The sequence below is a fragment of the Cupressus sempervirens genome, chromosome 1 (genome assembly GCF_028749045.1).
Source record: "Cupressus sempervirens isolate cs-2001-9-10 chromosome 1, ASM2874904v1, whole genome shotgun sequence".
Classification (NCBI taxonomy): domain Eukaryota; kingdom Viridiplantae; phylum Streptophyta; class Pinopsida; order Cupressales; family Cupressaceae; genus Cupressus; species Cupressus sempervirens.
In genome coordinates, this window is record NC_143118.1 from 142,132,838 (window position 1) to 142,142,321 (window position 9,484).

At 31.9% G+C, this 9,484-nt stretch overlaps 1 pseudogene across 2 annotated transcripts; it reads left to right on the forward strand.

Annotated features, from left to right (window-relative positions):
* Positions 1–7,050: 7,050 nt before the first annotated feature.
* On the forward strand, positions 7,051–8,423 carry LOC149576586 (germin-like protein 5-1 pseudogene; annotated as a pseudogene). Of its 2 annotated transcripts, none has more exons than XR_016361844.1 (2): positions 7,051–7,863; positions 8,119–8,423. The product of XR_016361844.1 is annotated as a germin-like protein 5-1 pseudogene, transcript variant X1 (transcript). The 2 variants fall into 2 exon arrangements; XR_016361845.1 differs by having other exon boundaries at positions 7,051–7,816.
* Positions 8,424–9,484: the final 1,061 nt, after the last annotated feature.

Genomic DNA, 9,484 nt, shown 5'->3' on the forward strand with positions numbered 1-9,484 from the left:
AGTTCTAATGATGCCTCTCATATAGCTAACCTATTCTTTAAGGAAGTGATCAAGATTCGTGGATTGCCAGAATCCATTATTTCAGATATAGATGCAAAATTCCAATGACATTTTTGGAGAACCCTTTGGAAAAAGTTGGGGACATATTTATCTTTTAGTTCTGCATACCATCCACAAATAGATTGGTAGACTGAAGTTGTAAATAGGACATTAGGGAAACCTCCTAAAGTCTCTGACCAAACAATATGGAAAAAATTGGGATGCTATCCTCCATTAAGCATAAATTTCTTTCAATGATAGAATGACAAGTCAATAGGGAAGACACCATTCCAAGTGAACTGTGGACTTCACCCTAGAGGAGTCATTGAGTTGATAGAGCCACCAACTGATGTCAAAGTCAATACACAAGGAGAGGAGTTGTCCACATGGATCAAAAATATTCATGGTCAAGTTAGAGATACCTTAACTCAAAACACTTCAAAGTATATGGAACAAGCAGATAAGAAGAAAAGATGTGTTACTTTCAAAGAAGGAGATCAAGTATGGGCATATTTGAACAAGGAAAGGATACCTAGGGGGCACACTAAATTGTGGATGAGAAAGATTAGTCCTTTTTAGATACTTCATAAATCTAGAGAAAATGCATTTGAAATTTCCTTACCCCCAACTATTCTATTTCTCCTATCTTTAAAATTTGTGATCTCACTCTTTTTAAGGGTGATACATGATCTAATTATTCTTTGCAAGATACTAAAGATACATAGGAAGAATGGATATAAGACTTGCCACTAAGCCAACCATTTCAGTTGGAAAATATTCTTGACTTTGAGATTTTCAAGAAAACTAGGAAGAAGACCTACAATGATTACCTGGTTAAATGGAAGGGGATTCCTGACATTGATGCCACATGGATGAGTGAAGAGTATATTCTTAAGCATGGAACTTCTGTTGAACAATTTCTCTCTAGTGAAACTTGAGTTTTCAAAATAAGGGAGTATGCTGTAGGAGCACCTCCCTCCACCTTCATAGAATCTACCTTGTAGGGTCTTCAAGAGAAGTCACCAATGGGCATTCATGCATAAGGGTCATCTATTCATTTCAAGAGTTTTTAATAAGCCAACTTGTAAGACCTTCTCACACTTGATGCCTTTATAAACCTTGGGATTTGGCTATGGTCATTTGGAATGTTTTGTGCCTAGATGAGTCTAGGTAGGCTCTTAGGCTTTCTTTTAATCATGTTTCAAGTCAATAATGATGCTTAGGATCTTAGACTTAGGTCCTATTAGGGAAAAAGTGCCCTTTTGCAAGAAAAATTGCTAAATTTAATTTAATTGCCTCCCAGTGGTCACAACCTTTGAAAATTGGTTGGATCTATTGGGAAAGGTCTTTAAATATCCCTTTTAGGTGGGTGGAATTCAAAGAATGTAAATTGGAAATTGAAATCAATAAAATCTTCTATTTTCCCTATATTTTTGTTGCAAACTTTGCGTGTACAAGCTAGTACGGATTGGAGGAAGAAAATTAATGATTGAGTTGGAAATTAGGATTATTTGAGGAACTAGTGCAATTGGTTTGAATTTATTTGAAACCTAGAGTCAAACATTATAGAAAAAGTTCTGTCAAGTGCACTAAAAACCCTCCTAATTTGGCAATTTTTGTGAATTCATGCCCTATCTTGCTTTGCCATTGTGGAAATTCCTTGATACTTGGGTAAATTCAATTAGGTTCAATGTACTTTAAGATTTCAAAATCTTTGGAAATAGGGAATGTTTTTTCTATTTTCGCTAACAAGCCCTAGACCAAGCATCTATATGTGTTTGGTTCAACATAAAGAAGAACGAAGTGATAGTAGCATTTCAGGGATAGAAATATATAATCTAATGGTGGATTTTAGTCTCTAAATGGTACCTTTAATAGTTCAAACTAGTGGCTAGCTTAAGGAGGTTGACTAGTGAGGACTTCCTTAAGAAATCAAATCCTTTAGGCCTAATTAGGTCTACTACAATAACAAGCATTAGTTACTTTCCTCTAATGTTGGGAAATTGTTCTCTTGGGGTTTGATGTAAATTTTAAAAGTGTTTTTGGATCTATCAAATTTTTTTTGGGTCTTTTGGGGAGTTTTCAAACTAAGTTGCAAAACTCATTTTTGTAGGGCTATAAGCTAGGAAGGCATCAAAGCCAGGAAGGCATAAAAGCCAATTTCTTAGATACTTCTTAAAGGGTGTAATTAATTTCTTTTAGAGACTTGTGAATTTTTTGGAACCTTTCCATCCCCCTTATAATATCCAGTTTCTTATTTTGTGTGAAATCCAAGTGGAATCAATAGCTTTGGCAAGAGAGTTGGAGTCCTCTAGGAGGATAGGTTGTTTGGCGTTTGATTGTAGGATCTTGTGAAGGTGTGGAGTTCTCTTCCAAGGCTAGTTGGGTGTAGAGAAGACACTTAAGGTCACACCACTTCAAATTCTTATACTAAGGGGAGAGCTCTGCATCACACACCTCTTCCTCATCCCTTTTCATCATTTTTTCTCCAACATTTTCCTCGTTATTTTCTACTTCTCCTTGTTTTCCTTTTTCACTCAATGGTTTAATTACCACTAGTACTTTAACTAAATGCTCAATTGTCTTGATATTTTCCTAAGATAACTCTTTCTTTTGAATATGTTCCTCATTAAACACTAGCATGTTATGAATCACTGAATGCTCAATGCTAGAATTGAGTTCTCATGCTACATTGAGGTCATCATAAGGACATTGTTGCATTATTGAAAATCTCCCCATTTCCATTTTCTCATTCATCTCTTTCGAAGTCTCTCCTGCCTCTTGTCCCAACTTGTATTCTTCCTTAAAAAAACATTTATCCATCTTTTCTTTCTCCCTTTCTCCAACATAGGAATTATGAACACCCAACCAATCACAACCCCTTTTTTTTCTTCCTTCCTTTTCTATACCAATAACTTTTATTCCTTCTTGATCTCACATTTACAAGACTCCTTCACACCCAGCCCCATATCTTGAAACCTTTCACCCTCTTATGGCCACAAATCTCTCTACTATCTATTATTGATAAGATTCTAAATGATGCATTCCTCCAAATCCCCTTCTACTCACTTCCTCTAACTGAAATAAATTGGACACCTTCTATCCATCTTTATTTGGATAGATGATAACCAACCCAATCAATTATTTCTCACATATTATTCACCCTTTACTAATCTTCACCCATAAGTCCTAGCATAAGTTTTCACGCATTCAAAACTTTATCTATACAATGAGAACTTCTAGATTTGATACTAATTGATGGAGAAGAAAATTTTCCTTTTTATTTCCAAGTTTAAATTTGGCACAAAAACCATACATAACACAATATAAATATGGTAAATCTCATATATAAAGAGCATAACTAGTAAATACAATTGGGTTCTCATTATATCATAATGACATCATAAATATTTTTTCATGTGAATATTTCCCCTCTACAACTCTTTTAATCTTTGTGTAATCCACTACCACAAACTCATTGATCTTGCACTATCCAAGCTCTTTTCACTCCCATATTCCTCTTCTTCATTTTTATTTTTCACATAGCCTATTAATAGATCTCTAATTGCTACTACTTTTTACATAGTTACTCACACCCTATCCCATTTCTTCCATTATATGCACTCATATTTTATGATTTTATCTTAAATTGGATGGATGATTTTCACCCTTGATATATTTTCTTTTTTATTCCAACCCAATGAGCACAAGAAACATTCATTTGAGGGGTCTCTCAAAGTTTCCACATGTTGTACTTATCCTTTTGAACTCTACAAGGAGATCAAAATTACAATATTTGGAAAGAGTCCTTTGTTATGCATTGATGAAATGCTAAATTATTTCAAAACTCCACTTTGGAATGAGATGGAAGGATTTTTGTAAAGGTTATAAAATTTGAGATTTCTCTCATTGTGCATGTGCATTTATTTACAAGTGCATTTATTGGTAAAAACCAATTTATGTGTAGATAATTATTAGACCCTTCTCTACATTTCTAAGTTTTTCATGTATGTTTCTAAGGACAAGGTTCCAAACATAATGGGGTAGTCAAACATGGTGAAAATAAAGTTTGACAAGTTGGAGGTGTAAACCAACATTAATATAAATATTTAAATTAAAAAATAGTTTTGGTTAATGTCAACTAGCTCAAACCATGATACTCTAACAAATGTATTAGGAACCTCCTTGCCTCTTCATCCTCTATACTTTGTGTCACTATTTTTTTTCCCACAATCCTCAAACTTCCTTATCTCTTCAATATATTATCAATTTTTCCTAAAGAGGTTTAGGAAGAAAGAATATTTACTTTTTACCTAAAGGACTTGTTGAAACTAATTACCAATATATCTTTGACTATGCTAGTTAGGAAGATATTCTTTTTTAGTATGAGAACAATTTGAGGAGAGCTTATCTAAACCAAATTTATGAAGAAGAAAGGATTCACAAAATTTCTTGGTTTATGATAAAGATTCATAACTAGAGAGATAATGCAATGAAAAACATGAAGATAGCCTAAGATTTGATTCTTGATCCCTTAAACTATTGATTTCATACAAGCCATTCGAATTATTTCCTTCATTTATTCCAACTTTCTTCTTTTAGCCTCTTTATTGTATATTTTCAAAGTACCTATAAGATTCTTCATTGAGTACCGCATAGTGTTTCTTGGTTATCTACCTCAATGATTCATTCTTCTCTCCTCTATATGACTTCAACCTCACTTTTTTTTTTTTTCCTATTTTGAAAGGGAAAACAACACCTTTTGGAATGTTGGTAGAGTTAGGGAATTGCTTTCAATCTTTCTTTCTTTGCCAATCACTTAAAATTATCTTTGTAGCCTTGTCAACAAATCCCTTTTTTATTATTCTATAATCAATGCAACCTATGATGAGATAGTATATCAAATAATTGGTGTCATATTCATACTTCCATATTTTCCATACATAGCAACCGAGGCACTTGCAACTACAATATCTGATAAAATTCTGCATTTTAAAGATTTGATGGACATCTATGCCTTATTCCAAATATTCCACTTCATCTTGGATAGAGGTAAGAAATTTAAAAAATAAAAAAAATCCTAAAAATCTTAGAAGCAAACTAATTGAAATCCAATAAGTTTTCAATAAGTTTCTATAATAATTAATATAAGAATTGTAGAGTGTTCTATTGATGCTAAAATGGGGTCTCTAAACTAATTGAAATCTAATAAGTTTTCAATAAGTTTCTATAATAATTAATATAAGAGCTATAGAATGTTCCATTGATGCTAAGATGGGGTTAGCAGCTTACATGTATTTAAGCCATGTAGCTAAAGAAAGCAAAAAGAAAATGATAGATCATCTATGCTCTTTATGATATTCATATCAGGGATCTTGAGGATATTCATATCAAGGATCTTGAGGATAACAATAGGTGATTAGCAATTTCTTTTTTAACCTTTACAAATTGATGTAGCAACTCTACCAAGGTGGTTGTGTTAATTAATGCACTTTCACATGTATGCCTATCCCTTATGTCGATAGGATAATTATAACATAAATCTTAACAAGCCACATTTGAATCGTTGGTATTTTCCTTGAGTATTATGGATAGAAAGTTGTCAATCCTTAAAAATCGTTGGGTAACCCAATCTACTTATTATTCATTTAATGTATCTTTTCGGCAATATCTTTGCAATCCAATTTTGATGCATTCAACTTTGTAAATGAAGCTAATAATTGAAATGATAAGTAGCATTTATTTTATTATTAGTTTTTTCCAAAGGCGAGATACTATTAGAATCATTCAATTCTATTTTACAATTAAACTAACAATCAAATGATAGAATGTTTAGTTCATACATGTAATTTCTAATGTTTGTATTTATATTGTTTTTTACATGATTATATAATTCTGATTTATCTTTCATTTGATTGGTTTATTTTAATTTTTGCAATAAGAAAATTTAATTTTCTCAAACAAAAATATAAATTTTAATAATAAAGAACATGTAGGTTCTATTTATACTAAATGTACTATCATATCATAAATGCTACTTATAACTTTATTTATATCAAAAATTGAAAACCAACAAATCATCAAAAACTATAAAATTCAAATTGATTTGACCACTACAATTTCTAACTCATTTATTTTCAAATGAAAAGGTAAATGTTTAAACTCTTTAAAAATATCCAATTTTTTTAAAATTTGCTAATTTGAAAAAAGTAAGGTACATTAAATGAATGAATTTAGTGTATGAGTGCATTTTAGCACCACGCTATACTTTAACATAGTATATTAATAATAATTTTTTTATAGAATTTTTAAAAATTATTATTATTCTAAAAATGTTATTATTTAACTTCTAAGTTTTTTATAGTTATAATTATTTTTAAATTATAGATTTAAATATTTTTAAAATAGATTGTATATTTCACTTTTGAAAATATTTTTAAGGTAATATATATTATATTAAATATTTAAATAGTTTGAAGATAGATTATATGTAAAAAACACTTAATATAAAGTACTACACTTATTGAATAAATAAATAAGAATACATTAAATTAACTTAAATATTTAAATTTTTTTAAAAAAATTTGTTTGCTATCTATTCCTCTTTTATAATATTAAATTTCTTGTTGGCTTCCATTTTTGTGGGGAGATAGATGGCCTGCAAAAGCAAGCAAGTTGACATTTTCTAAAATTTCAGCCTTTGATCTTTGTGATCTGCATAGTTTATAGTGGAAAACAACAAAAGATTTGGAAAAAAATTCCTATCTTCTAATGAATTGGAAAAAAAAAGTTTGACTTTATTTTGTCTTTAGTGCATTTTTAGATAGAGATCAGCCTGTCCCAAATAAAAACTAATGATTGACTTTTTTGGAATCCTCATTAAAATATTTTAAAAACAGTAAGCAGTTGCAATCCTGCTGGGGTAGTTGAGGATATCACCGCTACCGGTACAGCTCATCATTACCCACTCAAAACAAGAGCTTTATCATGACATGATTTTCACCCACAAAAAAAACAAGCTAAACACAAAATCTACATAAACAACAATGAAATCTCAATCAAGTTATCAAAACCTCGAAGCACTTTCATTATTTTTCCTCCTCTTCCACATTTCTCCATGGCCTCAATATTCCTCTGCTCAATTCCCCTGCTCTTCCTTCTCTTGAATCCCACAGAAAGTGCAGACCCAGATGCGTTGCAGGATTTCTGCGTGGCGGACACGAAATCCTCTGCAATTTTCATAAACGGGTTTCCATGCCTGAGTCCGAGTCAGACATCTTCGAAGCACTTCGCCACGTCAGCTCTGAACACCCTTGCAAACACTTCTGGCAACCCCTTCGGCGTGGGTGCGATTGCCACGACGACAGCCATACTGCCAGGCATCAACACGCTGGGAATACAGATGGTCCGTGCCAACGTGGAGGTGGGCGGACAGGTGCCACCTCACACGCACCCCAGAGCAACCGAAATGGTTTACATCATGGAAGGCAAAATCCTTGCGGGGTTTGTGGATAGCAACAACAATTTCTTTTCTCAGAAGATAACGGTAGGGGATGTTTTTGTATTTCCCAAGGGCACGCTTCACTTTCTTCATAACATTGGGAAGACCCCTGCCAATTGGATAACTGCGTTCAATAGTCAGAATCCTGGGGTCGCGGTTACGCCCATGGTCACATTCGCCGCTAATCCGGCCATTCCTGCTAAGGTTCTCAGCAAGGCGTTTCAGATTAGCTTTGACGAGGTGGGGAAAATTAGGAAGAGTCTTGGTGGGAGTTAGGTACATGATTTGGGCTTTCTTGTATTGTGCGGTCGCAATTTTTACTGGTAATAAGTGACTCCGTAGAGCTTGAGAGCCTGGAAACACATATATGAATCTTTAGATTGTTGTATAGATTGGATGTTTTTTCTTATTTCTGTTTCATGGGTTGAAATGATTCACACTTATATTCTAAATTTAAATGCACGTAGATTAGATTTATTACAAAGGTAAAGTTTTAAGTGAAATGTATCGAAAGATATTTTATGAATAGTGGTATAGACATGAAAATGAATTGTATATCTTATGTTCATTGTGTGTAGGTGATGTTCGAATTGTTAAATTCTGATATAAAGGCTCTTAGACCATTTGTTGGAAGCATTTGCCTTTTCTCCGAGCTACAGATGTCACTGTTATCTATGTGTATTCACAGCACGAGTTTTAAAGGAGATGAGGAGTCAACAATCTCAACAGAGTGTTGGGTCTTATGGAGGGATCACTTATCTGAGTCACTCAAATTCAAGTATGACTTATATGCATTGAATATTAAGTGTATCATTCATTCTCATGAGAGATGGATTTTTGTAAACCTCAATTCATAAAGCATGGGTCAATAAGTTTGGGTAAATTTTTCTTGAGTTAAATCACAATAATAATATTAAAATTTAGAGTTGGAAGTATACTCAGATAGGTAAGTAGCATTATAAAAAGATCTAATACTAAGTATATCAATCATCTTAGTAATAAATAGATTCTTATAAACTATTGTTCATAAAACATGAATCTATAAATTTAACTTCAAAAATATACAATTAAATTTTAACAGCAATATTATAAAAATCGTTTAATCAATAGTCTCTCTAGTAATCAAAGTAATCAAAAGATAATGCTGCTTGAGCTTGACAGATTTCAAAAACAAGAATATAATACCTAAAAACATATTTAAAATTGAATTTTCCTTAAATTTATTTTAAAATTTGTTATACAAGTGGCATTAAGTCAAACTAAATTTAGATAATCTTTTCAGGAAAATGATATTTTGTTAGAACATGGAAATCATGTCCGTCAAATGTTAGTTTCATGGGGTCTGAGTTGAAGGCGACATTCTATCATCGTTCTGTAATCATTCTCCAACATTATGATGCCTTAGGCGAATTTATATGTGACGTTGCATCTAATATAACATTACAGTTCTTCAACAATCTCTTCGTTTTAAAAGACATAAATGTGAATTAACATATACTAGCGCTTGCATCCGGATTGGGTGCAAGTGTATAGCCGGTAGGTGGGGTGGTGCTTTCAGACTACGGAGTTGGTTGTATAAGTTTTGTAATATATGTATCAAGTTCAAATAAATAGTTGTAATTATGAATTTTCCAAACACCTACTAACATTGAATCATATAGGTACACATAAAATGCATTGTGCTATATTAAAAGCTTAAGAATTAAAAGATTTCTTATTTTATATTTCTAATGTTAATGAATATTAAAACTTACTTTTCCAAAATTCTTTTAACCTTAATATTAGTACAATTATTTAGATATGTGTTGCATTTCGTTTGCTTGAAACATTTTTGAGAGAAGAGACTATTTATTTTGAACTTAAACATTGATCTATTATATATGTGGACATTTATAATAAAAAATACATTTTTATTATATTACAATTAAAAGAATATAATGCATA